We start from the raw sequence: 19,619 nt of genomic DNA, 5'->3' as shown, positions 1-19,619 counted from the left end.
ACTGTTTAACTATTTTTTTATTTTTATGGATATTTATTAGAGTTATAGGAGTTGAGGAAAAATCTAATAGTTCTGATACTAAATATGATTAGTACATATGCCAAGCTAACAATATGAAGGGGGAGGAGGGAGGAGGGGGTGAATCATTCAAACTTAATCTTCAATAAAAACAACAGATTCAACCTCGGTAACCTTATCAGAAAAACAGTAATGCATGCAGACCCATAAATAGATAAGATCACAAACATATAACACTAGATTTAATATGGAAACCCAAATAGGGAAAAACCACTGTGGGATTTTGGACCCACTAAGAAATATACTCTTCTAGAGTATGCTTGGTTAAAAGAAAATCCTGTAAAGATTACAAACACATTGCTAGATGTGACCCGGTTAAGGGATTTCCCTCAAATATGTTAGGATCTTCACCTTGTTAGAAGTGACCTTGTTAAAGGATTTCAAACACTCAATAAGAATGTCACCTTACTAGAGGATTTTATAAATAAAACTGTTAAGTCCACTCGATTAAGAGATTTTCTACTACTTCTCAAAATAACAGTAATAAAAATATGTCTGCAACTTCACATCTAAAAATGTTAAAGCAGATTCCTATTTGTTCAATACAATCTAGACATAGAACTAATCTTGTCTATCTGTTGGGCTTACAGACTCTATTATTCTAACAAGTCTTCAAGCTTTTGTGCTTGGTAATCACTATATAGCATCCCTGTGCATACACTAGCCCGCATACATTGTTTATCAACAGTTTCCTATTTATAAACAATCTTCCAACTGCTTAATCTCCTTGATCACATTTCTCATGATCAATCATAGCCATCAGATCTTCAATCTTGTCTAGGTTCAATGTATCCTTCGATCTGAAAATGTTTTACCCCAACTTGGAACTTGCATTTTCACCTTGGAACTTGTGTTAGGGTATTGCGGTTCAATCTGAGCTATATATCTTCTTGCTGATTTTTTTTTACCATAGATTCTTTAACAATCTTCATACACAGCTTACCAATCATTTAATCCGCTCCATCTCATCAGCTTCCTTCATTATATATCACATGTAAACATTTAATGCATTCTGTTATAGCTCGGTTGTAACTCAGTAACAACTCGGTGAATACTAAACTTCACTCAGTAGACATTCTGCCTTCATTAACCGATAGCGATAACATTAGGGTTTTACCGACTAGGTTCCTTAGGGTTTACCAACTAGGTTCTTTGCTCAGTAACATAGTATAGTATTAATCTTTCAAACAAAAACATATGTAGGATATCAAAACAATCTAAACATCATGATCTCATCATTGTCTAACTCATTGAATAACTTATCCCCTTATTCATCATATTCTTTCTGTGTCTTTTACCGACATCTTTATACTCATCAAATCATACTTCTTAAGCTATGGCAACATCATACTGAATTAGAAAATAAATTTCTTGACATCAATGACAAAATAATAATATCAAGATAGTAAAACATCTTTAATCAGTTATATCCATAATCATCAACAACCTTCTCAATATCCTTATTGAAATGCCAACAATCTCTCATTGTGATTGGAATGCCAATCTTCTTCTTGTCTGTTATAATGCCAACAAAATCAACTCTACAGCTCCCAAGGATCACCTGCATGCAAACATGTCACAAAAGGAGAGAAGAAAAAAAATTATGGAGGCCAGAATTCAAAGATCCAGAAAAGAGGAGTCATATTGATTGTGCAACAAGAATGCAATTCAATAATTACAATTGTTATGAAACTACAAAGAGAGAATCCTTATAAAAGGATACTCGAAACCCTAAAGGTGAAAACCCTAAAGAATTATAAGATTCCTAAGTTTAACTTTAGTATAGAGTATAATAGACTAATAATTAAATAAATAATTATTAGCTAATAAAAGATAACTCTAACACGCCCCCTTAAGATGAATATGGGAGTAGCTAGAAAACAACGAAGAACTAAAAAACATGTAAACAAAAAATGCATGAAAGCAACAATGGGTCCCAGCAACTAGGCCTGATGAGGTGCCCAAGTACAAAAGAGTCTCTATAAGGAGGAGAAATAGAGAAAACCACATGGGAAAAAACTCTACTCCAAAAACAGATGAAGACTAGTGAAGGTCTGAAGAAGCTTCCAAACAAGAGAATGTCCTAGAAAACAGGAACAAAGAAAGATCATGAAGAACACCACTAAAGCATGAAGAAGCTGCAAACACTATCGAAGAGTAACTATTGATCTAAAGAACCTCCACTAAAATAGAACATGAATAGGTAGAGAAGATTGTAATCTACATGAATACCCTCAAATGACACTACTCGAATTAGATGACAAACAAAGACAAACAACTGAACTCGAAGATACAAATGACATAAAACACCAAAGCCTGAAGAGTTGATCAATCAAACCAAGGAAGCATTATAACAATAGGAGAAACCCCCCATAATACTGACAAGGGAGAGATGACAAGTACATTGAAAATGATGGAACAAGAACTACATGATGAAGAACCATGAACATCGAAGGTGCAGAAAAAGTACATAGTGTCGTGGAAGGAATACTCACTTGACACACATCATGAGGCTAATGTCGTGGAAGGAACACTCATGTGACAAAGTTAGATGGCAAAAAAAAGCAAACATCAACCCCCCCATGGCACTTTATAATGTAGCGCATGTACAATAAGGCACAAGATATGCAAGATCCTAAGTATACAATGCATAATGACACTTTATTTCAGTGTGTTTGCATTAAGAAAATGCTTACAAAAAATGTCTACAATGATTAGAAGAGACATAAAGATGGAAATACAGAAAGAAAAACCAAAGACGAGACATCCTACTCAAAGAAAGAGATCTTAGGACCTGAAACATCCAAGATATTCACCAGAGTGCTGAAAAGCAAAAAACTGAATAAAATGGACTTGGAGCAGAATCTGGAAAGAAAAGTCATATGGCTAGAAAGTGCACAAAACAAGATTTTCAATGATATAAAGTTTTTGAAAAATGGAATTCGGATGCTCAAGTTATGTCTCCCGGAGTGCAAAAATGAACCTCTGGCTTTGATAGAAAAAACACCATCAAAAAAGAAAAATAAAAAATTCAAACCTCCAGATTTGGATAGAGCTCGGAAAGACCTTTCTGACAATATAAGGTTTGTCAAAAAATGCCTCCGTGTGCCCAAGATATGGCCAACAAACTGAAGGTGCTCCGGATGGGCCCATTTGGGGCCTGAAGGTTGCCTACACTGTGTTGATGTCATCTAGCTGCGAGCATAAATTTGATAGTTGTATGGCTATCACCGCCAAAAAACCAATCTGCTTGGAAAAACTCGCCGAAAAAATAAATGGTGGCTAAAAAACAAAATCGATTGCCGGAAAAGACAAGGGAGGGCCGAAAACAAACCGGCGGTGCGGGAGTGGTGCAAGGGCGGCGGAGGCGGAGGGCAGAGTAGCGGCGGGTGGAAACCTAGCGACGGGCAGTCAAGCGGTGTGTTGACCGCCTGCAGTGGGAGTCGACAATTTAAAAAACCATCGGGCAGTGACCGCTTGGGAGACTGAGGGTAACGGCCAAAGCGGCCTTGACGGTTAAGTGACCGTCGATGGTCTGCGTTAACCCCATCAGCCTGGGCAAGCCGTTAACTACCCTATATATATATATATATATATATATATATATATAATAAATAAAAAATCGCCCTATGTCTGTACAGAGGGTCATATAGCCCATAAACCAAATATATTTATTTATTATATATATATATATATATATATATATAATAAATAAAAAATCGCCCTACGTCTGTACAGAGGGTCGTATAGCCCATAAACCAAATTTTTTTTTGCCTCTGACTATACTTTCACCAAAATATATCGAATTCTATATCAAAATTCGTGGAATCGGCCTCCTAAATCCAACTGTGAGGTCCTTTTGGCACCAAAATGTACCAAAAAATCAGCTACCCCCAGAAATGGAAAAAAGCAACTGCACAAACCCCCGAATACACAGATCTGAAGAACAAGGCTCAAAATCCCTCATGAAGAGAACAGGGGCATGCAAATCTGGATCTTTGATACCATATAGGAGTTGAGGAAAAATCAACTCTACAGATCCCAAGGATCATCTGCATGCAAATCTGTCACAGAAAGAGAGAAGCAAAAAAGCTATAGAGGCAAGAATTCAAAGATCTAGAAAAGAGGAGTCATATTAGTTGTGCAACAAGAATGCAATTCAATAATTATAATTGTTATGAAATTACAAAGAGAGAATCTTTATAAAAGGATACTCGAAACCCTAAAGAATTATAAGATTCCTAAGTTTAGCTTAAGTATAGAGTATAATAGACTAATAATTAAATAAATAATTATTAGCTAATAAAAGATAACTCTAACATTTATTTATATTGTTTTAAAAAATAAGTTTATATAAAATGAATTTAATGAAAAAAGAAATTTCTTTTTTTTCTCTTGTCAAATTTCATTTAGATTTTATTTTTACCAAACACGACCCAAATTTGAAGGTTAGCCTTATCCAATTTTGTCATTCATTTATTCTTTGTTATCTATGAGAATAAAGAGAAATTTTTTAAAAAAATAAACATTCAATCATACTAGAGATCTGAACACTACATTGTTATTAAAATATTTCCAAAAAAAATCTTCTTGTTGTTTTGAGATTACAATATTATTTCTTTGAGATAAATAATTAAATTAAATTATTCTCTTACGTGAGGTAACACCTTACCAAATTAAGAACAATAATTACCCTTAATATGATTTAGCATTCAAATTCCAACAATCAATGTCAAGAAAATGAAATTCAATAATAAAATAGTAACAAGGAAACATTCCTTAAAATCAAGCAGTAAAATGTTCAACAACTTCCAACTGTGGTTTGGTCTTCAATGTACATAGCTAAAAGGGTTCAAAAAGCAACAAAAGAGTAGCACAACAAGAGATTTGTCTTCAAAACCTTGAATATAAAAATAGTGGACAAGGTCTAGACAATCAATGTTCAAATATAAATGTTGGTTGATTTGGAAATCAATAAAATAAAAATATCGAGGAGTGTATGATAATGAGCATTGTTTATAGTAATTAGTTATTTGTTTTGTCAATCGTGAATGGGCATGAATTAACAACACAAACACAAACACAAAGATTTATCAAATCGTCTTCAATGCTACAACACTTGATTCTTTATTAATCACTTTGATTACAAATCCATTACATTTGCACTTGATCAATTGAATGTCTGGTACTAAGATCTTATATTGATTCCTCTTTATATAAAGGCCTTTAGAAGCTATATAGATGATTTTAGAGATTACATAGGCCTTTCTAGATCTTAGGCCGACCTCTCAAATATTTAATATTTTTATTTTCTATAATATTTCTATCGCTATATAGAAACTTGCATTTAAAATTTTTTACTCATTAAATATTTTGTGGGAAAAATTACAACTTTCAACACTTCCCCTTAATTTCAACCACAAATTCTTCGACATCTTTGATACTCAAATTCCTTTGTTATTGACTATTAACTTCTTTTATCTCTTCTAGGTAACCATAACCAAGTCTTCGGACTTACTCAGATTGTTTTTCTTCCATGATAACATCAAACCATCTCCAAATCTTTTCTCAGTGATGATGCCTTGCTCTTGACTTCCTCCAACTACTATGGTAGCCTCTCAAATCGTTGATCAAAACTACAATCTAGAACTTCCTACAACTTCACTATTTGCAAACATCTTGCAAAAGAATAATTTATTTTTACCCAAAACATTTGTTGTCCAAATTCAACATTCAAATCTTTCACAATTACTATCAATGTATGATCATTTATACTTGCTCAAGTTTTTGACTATACCTGTAATCTTTTGCAAACTTGGTACATGACTCCATCGACAATCTATTTTCATGCAACCTGTCATACATTCCTTCTTCAATTCTTTGTTCTAACATGTCTTTTCTTTAATTATTCAATCCACATATTGTACAAAGATAAATATCTTAACACATATACTTTATATGATCTTTCCTATTACAATGAGACCACATCACACTCTTCATTCCTTAAATTGATTTGTTTGGACCTGTAACATCTATAACACCATTTCATTTACCTATGCAATACTCAAGACCTTCATACTTTGGCCTCGTTGTTGGTTCACATGTCTCTCTTAATATTTGTTCATGCTTTCCCAATCCTTAACCTTTATATCCCAATATTTTTCATTATTTTCAAACCAATATTGTTTTCACAAGATCCTTTGTTGTTCACATCACATCTAACAATATTTGTAGATTTGTTACCATTTTCATCACAAAAAACTTCAGAAAAATTACACTTACTAAATGAAGAACACAAATATTATGTGTCACATGAAACATCACAAACCAATGGCTTTGACCTTAGACATTCATTGCACAATACTAGTCAATCATTCTCTTCTTTCAATTTTGAGATTTCCTTCATCTGTAAACTATTTTCTTATTCTAGACTCTTAAGATTTTCTTCCAAATCTTTATTCATTTTCTTAACATCATCAAATAATTTTAACGTTTCCTCATCTCTTAATTTTAATCTTTAACTTTGTCCAATTCTTTCTCAAGATCATAATTTTCAACTAAAAGTTTTCTTTTTTCTTTTTTCCTCTCTTTTATAAGTGCTATCATTTCTGAATTATTTTTCCTAAATTCCATTAATTAATCTTTAAAATTGTTGTACTTGAATGTGATAGCAATTTATCTTCTTTTAATAGCTTTGTGTGCCTCTCCTACTTTTCTTCAATGTCTTCAAGCTTCAATCTTTGACTACATTTTATGACTCAATCTCTTCACCTATCTTCTTTTTCAATTACAATTGTTCACCTTCAACAATCTATGATTGACCAATTCAAACTTGGTTTGGTAGTGGTTTTGACAGCATGTTGGCATTATAACAAACAAGTGGAGATTGTTGGCACTTCAATAAGGATATTGAGAAGGTTGTTGATGATTATGGATACAACTGATTAAAGATGATTACTGTCTTAATATTATTATTTTCTCATTGATGTCAAGAAATTGATTTTCCAATTCAGTATGATGTTGTCATATCTTAAGAAGTATGATTTGATGAGTATAAAGATGTCGGTAAAAGACATAGAAAGAATATGATGAATAAGGGGAGAAATAAGTTATTCAATGGGCAACTATAACCGAGTTAGGCAATGATGAGATCGTGATGTTTAGATTGTTTTGATATCATACATATGTTATTGATTGTAAGGTTAATACTATACTATGTTACCGAGCAAAGAACCTAGTCGATAAATCCTAAGGAACCTAGTCAGTAAACCCTAAGGTTATTGCTATTGGTTAATGAAGGTGAAATGTCTACCGAGTGAAGTTTAGTACTTACCGAGTTGCAACCGAGTAATAACAGAATGCATTAAATGATTACATGCATTATTTAATGAAGGAAGCTGATGAGCTAGCTATGATTAAACGATTGGTATGTCGTGAATGAAGTTTGTTAAAGAATCTATGGCAAAGGAAAATCGGTAGGAAGATCTATAGCTCAGATTGAACCGCAATACCCTAGCACAAGTTCCAAGAAATGTATGCAAATTCCAAGACGAGGTAACACGTTTTCAGATCGGCGAATATATTGAACCTAGACAAAGTTTGAAGATTTGATGGCTATGATTGATCATGGGAAATGTGATCAAGGAGATTAAGGAGTTGGCAAATTGTTTATAAATAAGGAACTGTTGTTAAACAATGCATGCGGGCAAGTGTATGCACAAGGATGCTACATAGTGATTACCGAGCACTGAAGCTTGATGACCTGTTTTGTATAACAGAGTATAAAGCCCAACAGATGGACAAGATGAGTCCTATATTGTATTGAGCAAATAAGAATTTGATTTAGCATTTTTGATGTGAAGTTGCAGATAGATTTTTATTATTGTTATTTTGTGAAGTGACAGAAAATCTCTTAAGTGAGTGGACTTAACAGTCTTATTTGTAAAACCCTCTAGAAAGGTGACATTCTGATTGAGTGTTTGAAATCCTTTAACAAGGTCACTTCTAACAAGGTGAAGATCCTAACAGATCTGAGGGAAATCCCTTAACCGAGTCACATCTAGAAATGTGTTTGTAATCTTTAACAGGATTTGCTTTTAACCGAGCATACTCTAGAAGAGTATATTTATTAGTGGGTCCGAAATCCCACAATGGTTTTTCCCTATTTGGGTTTCCACGTTAAATCTGGTGTTATGAGTGCTATGATGTTTATATGCTTTTGAGTTAGCATGTTTAGCAGTTTTGGATATATTACTGAAATATATGTTACCGAGGTTGAATTTGATGTTTTTATCGAAGATTAAGTTTGTATGATTCACCCCCCCTGTCTCATCTTATTTGCTTGGCATCTGTACTTACATTAAGTATTAGAACCATCAATTGGTATCAGAGCTTTGGACTCTAGAAGAAAAAGTTTAAAGGTACTTGAGGCAAAGATTGAAAGATGTATAAGAGGGATGCACCGAAGCTGAACAAGTCAAGTTTCTCTACATGGCAGAAAAGGATGAAGTTGCACCTATCAGGAGTTGGAGAATATGTTGTATATAATCTGGAGAATGATTTCATCACACCGAGAACCTATCCATTGGCAATGGAAGAAATAAAAGCAAAGCAAGAACATATCCAAGCAATGATTGAAATAACATCTGCATTGACCGATTCAAAGTTTAACGATCTAGAAGGTTGCAATGATGCAAAGACTATGTGGGACAAACTCATATCAATGTATGGAGGAGATAAACATGTTCAAAGAGCAAAAGTGGATAGTCTAAGAGGGCAACTTGAATCTATGAGGATGAATGAAGGTGAGAACATAGCCCAGTATAGTACAAGACTAAAGGAGATTGTCAATCAAATCGAAAGAGCAGGTGGAACTATTGAAGAAAAAGATATAACAAGTAAGTTGTTAAGAACCCTTCTACCAGCTTATGCAATCCGAGTCTCTACAATCAATGAATTGAGGTTTGTACCCAATATGTCAGTTTCTTTAGATGCTACTATTGGTAAGCTACATGCATTCGAGTTGAGTAACTTTGATAATAGTGGGTCATCAGTAAATAAAGTTGAATCTACATTTAGTTCTTTTCATATTGGTGAATCTAATGATTACAATGAAAGAAAGTATAAGTACTCTGAAGGAGATCATAGTGGAGCAAGTGAAAGATTTCGCAAGAACATGGAGGAAGTACACAAACTATATGAGGAAATCAGAAAGCAAGAAGAGTTTGTAGCACCATTAGCCAGAAGATTACCGAGAGGCAAAGGTAAGTATAAATGAAAACTACCTTTGAAATATTTCAATTGTGATAAGATAGGACATATGGCTTCTAACTGTCCTGACAAAGATTCTACTGAAAAGAGAGATTACCGAGATGACAGACAGAAAGATAATCATTACAAAGGACACTGAGACTTCAGAAGAAGAGATAGAAAGACATGCTTAATAGCTGATGAGGAATCCAATGATGATAAATCAGATGAAACTAATACAGAGGAAGTAGTTTATGTGGCTATCAAAGATGGATCAGATGAACAAAGGTATGAATAAAAAGCCCTAATATCTCACATAAATACTAATGACTCTTGGATCATAGATACTAGATGCTCACATCACATGACAAGTGATAAACACAAGTTTGTTATGTTAGAAGAATATGATGGAGGCTATGTAAGAATTGTTAATGATGCACCATGTCTGGTAAAAGGTAAAGGATGCACAACACTTCTTGACAATGCAAAGTGCAATGATGTTTATTTGGTTGAAGGTTTGAAATACAATTTGTTGAGTGTATCACAGCTAAACAACATAGGTTACCGAATGGAATTTCAGAAAGGAATTGTCAAAGTTCATGACAAGAATGGAAAGTTAGCTGCCACCAAGACACAAACAAAAGGTAATACATTTTACCTTGACTCAACTTGGAATAAGTGTCTATATGCAAAGATAGATGATACCTGGCTATGGCATAAAAGGTTTTGTCATGTAAATTTTGATAATCTGATCAAAATAAGCAAGAAGCTCCGAGTAAGAGGTCTACCGAGTCTTGAAAAACCTGACAATGCTATGTGTCGAGGATGCCAGATGTGTAAAATGACAAGATCAAGCTTTACAAGTAAGTCTTACACTTCTAAGGGAATTTTAGATCTTGTGCACACTGATCTTTGTGGTCCTATGAAAGTTCAAAGTTATTATGGTGATAAATATTTCATATTATTTGTGGATGATTACTCAAGGATGATGTCAGTTATATTTTTAAAAGAAAAATCAGAAGCTTTTCAAATGTTTAAATGGTACAAGGCAAGAGTTGAAAATGAAACAGGAAAACAACTGAAATGTCTTAGATCAGATAGAGGAGGAGAGTTCACATCTGATGAGTTCAACTTATTCTGCAATGATCATGGTATTAAAAGACAAGTCTCTGCACCAAGAACTCCACAACAAAATGGAATTGCTGAGAGAAGAAACAGATCTATTGTGGATTGTGTCAGAACCCTAATGATTGAAAAGAAAGTGCCACAAACATTTTGGAGAGAAGCAATAAGCACAGCAGTTTATACCCTAAACCGAGTACAACTGAAGAAAGGTACATTGAAGACACCATATGAAATCTGTTATTACAAGAAACCTAATGTAAGTTATTTTAAAACATTTGGAAGTAGATGTTATGTATACAAAGATGATAGAAATGGTGAGTTTGATCAGAAAGTGAAGAAGGAACATTTCTTGGTTATTCTTCTACAAGTAAAGCATTTAAATGTCTGATCAAATCATCTAACAAAATAGTAGAAAGTGCAAATGTGAAAATTGATGAATTTGCAGAAAGAAATGATGAAGGAAACTCCAAAGAACTAGAAGATTATGATGAATTTGTCTATATTCAACCGACAAGTCTTACCAAGAGAACTGTTGAAGAAAATTAAGAGAATATCTAGTTACCGAATGATGAAGGAGATCATACAGAGCCTACCGAGCTTGTATTAGCCAAGTATGTCAGAAGACATCATGCATCAAGTCAGATTATAGGAGATAAGGATGATCCAATGATGACAAGGAACAAACTGAGACATAACACATGTCTGATATTTGAATTTGAACCGAGAATAGTGAAAGAAGCATTTAACAGTGAAAATTGGATAAATGCTATGACAGAAGAGATTGTTCAAATCAAGAATAATGACACATGGACACTAATCCCAAGACCGAAGGACAAAAATGTAATCGGTACAAAGTGGATTTTCAAAAACAAGTTGAATGAAAAAGGAGAGGTCATTTGAAATAAAGCTAGACTAGTTTGCAAAGGTTATGCTCAAGAAGAAGGAATTGATTATGGTGAAAATTTTGCACCTGTGGCTAGACTAGAAGGAGTAAGAATATTGTTGGCATATGCTGCTTACAAAAATTTCAAGGTATATCAAATGGATGTCAAATCTACATTTCTGAATGGTATATTAGAAGAAGAAGTTTTTATTGAACAACCTGAAGGATTTGTTGAAAACAAGAATGAAGATCAGGTATGTAAATTGAACAAAGCTTTATATGGTTTGAAACAAGCACCTAGAGCATGGTATGAAAGATTGCACTCTTATCTAATCAAGATTGCTTTTATAAGTACAAGTGAAAACAACAATATGTACATGAAGAATGATGAAAATGGAATACTGATGTCAGCCATATTTGTTGATGATATTATCTTTTGTGGAAATGACTCTTTATGCAAGAACTTTGGAAATGAAATGAGCAAAGAATTTGAGATGTCATTAATCGGTGAGATAAAGTATTTTATAGGTTTACAAAAACTGCAAATGGAAAATGAGATTTTCATTACTCAATCTAAGTACATAAAGTAAATCTTGAAGAAATTTGGAATGGAGGATTCAAAACGAGTAAGTACTCCTATGACTACCAACTGTAAATTATCAAAGAATGATGAATCTGCATCTGTTGATGGGACACTTTACTGATCCATGATTGGAAAGCTACAATATGTTGTTCACAGCAGACCAGAAATAACACATGCAGTAGGTATAGTTGCAAGATTCTCTACAGATCCTAAGGAAACACACATGACATCAATCAAGAGAATTTTCAGATACTTGAAAGGCACTGAGGATTGTGGCTTAGTATATCAGAAAGGAAATGACTTTGATTTAAAAGTTTATACTGATGCTGATTGGGCAAGCAACATTGATGACATGAAAAGCACAAGTGGAGGAGCTTTCTTTTTAGGAGAAAGACTAGTGAGTTGGCTTAGAAAGAAACAAGGATGTGTTTCACAGTCAATAGCAGAAGCTGAATACGTTGCAGCAAGATTGAATTGTACTAACATAGCATGGATCAAACAACTGTTGGAAGGTATAAATGAGAAAGTTACCGAGCCAGTAACTATATTCTATGACAATACTAGTGCCATTAACATTTCAAAGAATCTTGTTATGCACTCTAAGACAAAGCACATCTTTATCAAATATCATTATCTTAGACAAGAAGCCCAAGAGAAGAAAGTGGTGTTGGAGTCTGTTAGTACAAAGGAACAAATAGCAGATATCTTCACCAAGCCACTACCAAGGGACACTTTTGAGTATCTCAGAAGTAAGTTAGGGGTCCTACCCCTATCTTCTACTCACTGACCAAGTTCGGTGAAGGCATCAATTTGATGACTCTACAGAATATCTTTAGGAGTTGATGTTGATTTACACACTTTAGGATGTTTTCTAAAGGTGTGCAGGAAACAAATGTAGGAAAAAATACAGGGAACATGAATTGAAGACATAAATGCTCTGACCGAGACTAAGTTGACACATAATAGTAGGAAATCACTTCATACAGGAAGAAATTATGTTTTAGTTCTTTACTTTTTGGCATTATTGTCAAAGGGGGAGAAGACTGAAGAGAAAAGAAGAGAAGACTAATGTATGGGGGAGAATTCTAATGACAGAAGGAGAGCATTTCAGCATTTCAGAATCTCACAGCAATCTAAATCAATTAGGTCAAATCAATTGGTTTTGTCATCAATGCCAAAGGGGGAGATTGTTGGCATTATAACAAACAAGTGGAGATTGTTGGCACTTCAATAAGGATATTGAGAAGGTTGTTGATGATTATGGATACAACTGATCAAGGATGATTACTGTCTTAATATTATTATTTTGTCATTCATGTCAAGAAATTGATTTTCTAATTCAGTATGATGTTGCCATATCTTAAGAAGTATGATTTGATGAGTATAAAGATATCGGTAAAAGACACAAAAAGAATATGATGAATAAGGGGAGAAATAAGTTATTCAATGGGCAACTATTACCGAGTTAGACAATGATGAGATCATGATGTTTATATTGTTTTGATATCATACATATGTTATGGATTGTAAGTTTAATACTATACTATGTTACCGAGCAAAGAACCTAGTCGATAAACCCTAAAGAACCTAGTCGGTAAACCCTAAGGTTATCGCTATCGGTTAATGAAGGTGAAATGTCTACCGAGTGAAGTTTAGTATTTACCAAGCTACAATTGAGTAATAACAAAATGCATTAAATGATTACATGTATTATTTAATGAAGGAAGCTGATGAGTTGGCTATGATTAAATGATTGGTATGTTGTGAATGAAGTTTGTTAAAGAATCTATTGCAAAGGAAAATCAGCAAAAAGATCTACAGCTCAGATTGAACCGCAATACCCTAGCACAAGTTCCAAGAAATGTATGCAATTTCCAAGGCGGCGTAACATGTTTTCAGATCGGCGAATACATTGAACTTGGACAAAGTTTGAAGATTTGATGGCTATGATTGATCATGGGAAATGTGATCAAGGAGATTAAGCGGTTGGCAAATTGTTTATAAATAAGGAACTGTTGTTAAACAATGCATGTGGGCAAGTGTATGCACAGGGATGCTACATAGTGATTACCGAGCACTGAAGCTTGAAGACCTGTTTTGTATAACAGAGTATAAAGCCCAGCAGATGGACAAGATGAGTCCTATATTGTATTGAGCAAATAAGAATCTGCTTTAGCATTTTCGATGTGAAGTTGCAGATAGATTTTTATTACTGTTATTTTGTGAAGTGACAGAAAATCTCTTAACCGAGTGGACTTAACAGTCTTATTTGTAAAACCCTCTAGCAAGGTGACATTCTGATTGAGTGTTTGAAATCCTTTAACAAGGTCACTTCTAACAAGGTGAAGATCCTAACAAATCTGAGGGAAATCCCTTAACTGGGTCACATCTAGCAATGTGTTTGTAATCTTTAACAGGATTTTCTTTTAACCAAGCATACTCTAGAAGATTATATTTCTTAGTGGGTCTGAAATCCCACAGTGGTTTTTCCCTATTTGGGTTTCCACGTTAAATCTGGTGTTATGAGTGCTATGATGTTTATATGCTTTTGAGTTTGCATGTTTAGCAATTTTGGATATATTACTGAAATATATGTTACCGAGGTTGAATCTGATGTTTTTATGGAAGATTAAGTTTGTATGATTTACCCCCCTCTCATCTTATTTGTTTGGCATATGTACTTACATTAAGTATCAGAACCATCACAGCAATGGCTTTAGTTTTTGTTCAATTGGCAATTAATTCTCTAACAAAAACTTGTAGCCTTTTTAAGTAGCTACAATATAGACAACTCATACATTAAACGATTTCACATGCTTCAATCTAAGAGTTGTAGTTGTTCCTCCTTTGAACATAAACTTGGATCTCTTCACACAAGGTCAATCTACAATCAACATTATCTTCATTAATTAAAAATTTATTACATTTGCACATGATCAACTAAATGTTTGACGTTAAAATATTACATTGATGCCTCTTTATATATAGGTCTTTAGAAGTTACATAGGTGATTTTAGAGATTACATAGGCCTTTCTAAATCTTAGGTCAACCTCTCAAATATTTAATATTTTCTTTTGTAGAATATTTCTCACTATCTAGAAACTTGCATTTAATTTTTGTTTTACTCATTAAATGTTTTGTGTGATAAATTACATCTTCCAACATGTTTGTGGTAGGTGTAGTTCAATTTTTTTATTTCGTTAATGTTGATAAATTATATATGTACATTGTTCTATTTTTAAATAGATTAATGGAGTTTTTGTTTTTTATTTACATAATTATTAGATGCTATGTCAATCATTATTCATAGTTATAGTTTTTGCTTGATCTTTGAATACTAACACAAGTATCGCACTTCATGTCAGCGGAGTCAAATCAAGTTAGGATTTTTAAGTATCTACTGTGTGGTTTGAAAGGGGATGCTCAAAATGAGTCTCATTGAACCAAAAATGAATTGATTGTCAAGATGTTTGGTAACTTAGTGGTAGTACACTTTAATAAAACATGAGAGATCCTAAATTTGGTTCTAACTGATTTACAAAAAATTTAACAAAAATGAATATCTCAAAGAAAAAATCAAAGCTAATAAAATCAATTTCTAATTTTCTTGTTTAACCCACAACAAGCCTTATGTAGAGATGACATGTATTTCTCCTCTTTATTTCTTTTTCTCAAAACAATGAGTAAAGAAGCTTGCCAATTGCTCAACACTTTGATTTATCCCCTAATAAGTCTACTAGCTCTAACCAAAAAAGATATTGGTAAATAAAGAGAACACAATAATCATAAATGTAATATAAGAACACTAGCAAATTTTAGGATCAATTTCCTTTATTTGCCTAGACAAGGGATTCTAACTTGTTAAAAATATGGGTGTTGAGGTGGAGAAAGGAAAAGACCAAAACAAGATGGAGGAAAAACTCAAAATGGATGTGTAGATATAAATTAGGCTATTATAAGCTTCAAATCTATCAAGAAAGTGAAACAATTATCATAGTAGTAATCTATTTTATCCAATCCTTCTGCTAGTTTACTAAAGTTTTTTTTAATCAAATTAATTAAAATGAGCCAAAGCATCAATCTTAGTGTTTCTATCATATTTTCTTAAAAAATAATTTTTCTTAATACTTACAATATATTTGAGAAATTGTCATGGGTTCCCTACATGATGAATTGTACATTGGATGTGTTGACATTCTTAAGAGCAACACAAAATAATCCTTCAAATATATTCACGTCCTTTCTAAGAGATTGATCTCATTTTGAAAGTAAAAATTGTCATGGATTCCCAACATGATGAATTCTACATTGGATGTGTTGACATCCTTAATAGAAACACAAAGCAATCCTTCAAATATATTCATGTCCTTTCTAAGAGATTGATCTCATTTTGAAAGTAACTAAATGTAGGATCCATGCCTTTATCTATATGGAAACGTTTTTGTTGAATATTGTGAGGCAGCTCATCATTATATTTCAAGTGCATATGTAGGAAAAATACTTGCTAAGTATGTGTTATCAGACACCTAAAATAGAATAGACGTACACAAACTACACAACATCATCAAACATCCACTTTGTCAAGAACACTATTTAATCTAGTCATTCAAATTTTTGTGTAGTTTTTTGTACAACAGAATTACAAAAAAATGTTAGCTTTCCCACTAAAAATGTCTCATCAAACTTGAAAATTTTAAACACTTTTTTAAAACTACACACATGTATGAGGCTTTCTATTCCTACTTCCTATAAACACTTTTAGTGCATGAACAACTAAAATCTCAATAGCATCGTTGAAAAAATAACTAAAATAATTGTAGAGACTACATGATACCATGTGTTCGAAAAAAAAAGAAAACAAGAACACAAGATTATAGGAGACACGTCTTTAAACTCAAAAAATATATCTTATGAACATAATAAATTTAAATAAATGTTTATCAATTAATTAAAAAAATCTATAATGTGTTTTTTTCTTCTTTTTATGTATGCTCTCTTTAAATCTATTGTTATGTAAGTATTCATCTTTTCTAGAATCATTTATTTTCAACAAATTTTAATTAAACATACCCAAATCCAAGATTAAAGAAAATATAAAAAATTTAATTCTTTGAATCAAAATTATTTATTTTCAACAAACATCAATAAAAATTAAAAAATTAAAAATAAAAATTTAGGTAAGATTTGTCACTGACGAATAGCCTTAGTCATATGAGAAGGAATAGTCCAAGGAGTGTTCCTATCCTTATCAAGGGATATGCCAATTGTCTCTCCTTTTTTTATGAACATGTACACCTATATCATTGTCCATTAAACTTTCTCTACAACATTGTCATCATTCTCAACAGAATCACCATCATTAGTAGAAATGCATGAGCATATCCTTGGTCTATGAACAATCTTGCATCAACCAAAAATATTTCCTTAGTTTTGTTCTTGTTTAATTTCGGTAGCAATTTTCTATGTTTTTCCTTCAGTGTGTTCTGGTAGATGGTTCTTTTTCATTACGGATCAGATTTTTGGGTTCCAGGCTTGTTCTTGAGCATTATTCCATATTGTGAGTTCATTTGGATTCTTTTCTGGAGATTTATTCCTTCCAGAGTGACCGTTTCCTGGTTCCGAAACAGTTTTGAGCTTATTGTTTGTTTTGGTGATTCCTTCTCATGTGGAGCAATTTCTTGGCTTGCAGATCTATTTGGTTCCTTGCTTGATGTTCTTGAGTCCTTGGCCAACCTTCTTCTTGGTTGTTCTTTTCTGGAGGATTTTCCTTTCATCTTTGGGGTTGAATTCTTGTCTTGGTAAATGTAATCTTTTGTGGCCGACCCAGATGTGTTCCGAAGGGTACATATGTTGTTGTATGTGATCCTTAGGAGGTAGAGAGATCGGAAGTTATGGGATCTTGATTTCTGTGATTGGAATTTGAATGCCTCTTGGAGGTCCGAATGAATTGTAATCTAGCATGTTAGCCTACATGTAACCGGTTGCTTATCAGATGTTCTATAATGATGATATGATGAAGCAGATATCTTATTTTGCATTCTATTTATGTTTTGGTGTTGCTTTCGTTGTGTTAATCTTGTTGCATGATCTAGTTTGTTCTCTTTGAGGACCCACTAGAACATGCATGCATCAAGTGGTATCAGAGTTGGTTGTGAACCTTGAGGCATTCCTTTGGGTGAACAAATTGCCGAGTGGAGGCAGGTTGCGAGTTGTTTGATAGATCGTTGAGTGCGAGTCAATTGAAATGGGTAGTCAGATTGTCGAGTTGAGGTAGTTGCACCGGGGCAAAGGAGAAGATGCTGCCAAGAAGAATGAACCCCCGAAAGGTAGAGTAGATGATGGAGGATTTCAAGAAAAGAATGAGAAGAGGAACGAGATCCGAAATGCATTGGCTAGTTTGCAGAAGAATCTAGAGTCTGAGGATGAGTATGAAGAGGCAAGAGAAGAGCTTGAGGTTGAGGAAGCTAAAAGACCAGAGGATGAAAGAGAGGAAAGATTTATGAGAGCGGTGGCACAAGTGAGCAAAGTGAGGAAAGTGGAGGTTCCAAACTTTTTTCAGGACACTCAATCCAGAAGATCTAATCGATTGGATTCGAGAGTTGGAGGACTACTTTGATTTTGAGGATATTAAGGACCCGCAGAGAGCCTGGTTGGCACAAACTAAGTTGAAAGGGCATGCTACTTTATGGTGGAAGGAATTGTAAAGAGATAGAGTTGAGAATGGTGAGATGAAGATCACCCAGTGGAGGCAAATGGTAGAAAGATTGAAGGCTAAATTCATTCTGGAAGACTACGAGTTGGAGTTGTTCAAGAAGTTGCAAACCCTAAAGAAAAGAAACATGAGTGTGAAGGAGTATACCAAGGAATGCTACAAGTTGATGACCTGATTTGGACATAGATAGATGGATAGAGAGAAAGTGGCTAGGTACATAAATGGACTTGCATTTATCATTCAGATGAGATGAGTATGCTCAAGATTTCTACAATTGAAGAGGCTTACCAATATGTTTTAAAGGCTAAGGAGAAAGTGAAAAGAAGACAACAAAATAACCCTAGAGATAAGGAGAGATATAAAGGACAGATGAGTGGCAGTATAGAGAAGTAGAAAGTTGAAGAAGAATCAAAACCTAAGTGGAGCAAAGAACCAGATCAGAAGACACAAAGAAAAGGCAGTGGTAGTAGTAGTAGAGAATTCTTGGGCAGATGTTTCAAGTGTGGAGGAACCGGGCATAGCTCTTTTGAGTGCAAGCAAGGGATGGAAATAAATTGTGTGGCAAATGAGGATCAGGAAGCTAGAGTTACCAGTGAAAATGTGTTAGAACCGGAGCAAGGAGAATCCCTTATGTTTAGAAGAGTCTTGATAGAGAAAAACAGTGATACCAGATCTACTCAGAGGAAGAATCTTTTTCGAACTGTGTGTAAATATGGTGGTAAGTGTTGTAAAGTTATTGTGGATAGTGAAAGTACTGATAATTTGGTATCTAAGGAGATGGTAGAGAAGCTTGGATTGAAGAGGCTTAAGCACCCTTGTCCTTACAAGGTAAGTTAGTTGCAAGATGATCAATAGTTAGAAGTAAAAGAGCAGTGTTTGGTGAATTTCAATATTGGACCTTTTAGGGATGATATCTTGTGTGATGTTTTGTCTATGAGTGCTTGTCATGTTTTGTTGAGGAGACCTTGGCAGTTTGATAGAGGAGATA

At 33.8% G+C, this 19,619-nt stretch overlaps 1 protein-coding gene and 1 non-coding gene across 2 annotated transcripts in view; both read right to left on the bottom strand.

The window, feature by feature from the left end:
- The window catches only part of LOC131028581 (probable CoA ligase CCL7), a 122,310-nt gene that overhangs the window by 51,900 nt on the left and 50,791 nt on the right, over positions 1-19,619 (bottom strand). The gene's annotated exons all lie outside the window — the stretch shown is intronic.
- LOC131028608 (U6atac minor spliceosomal RNA) lies at positions 17,085-17,206 on the bottom strand. The gene has a single exon (XR_009102617.1). It is a non-coding gene; the product is annotated as a U6atac minor spliceosomal RNA (small nuclear RNA).

The sequence above is a fragment of the Cryptomeria japonica genome, chromosome 8 (genome assembly GCF_030272615.1).
Source record: "Cryptomeria japonica chromosome 8, Sugi_1.0, whole genome shotgun sequence".
NCBI lineage: Eukaryota > Viridiplantae > Streptophyta > Pinopsida > Cupressales > Cupressaceae > Cryptomeria > Cryptomeria japonica.
This window is presented reverse-complemented; position numbering and strand designations above follow the sequence as displayed.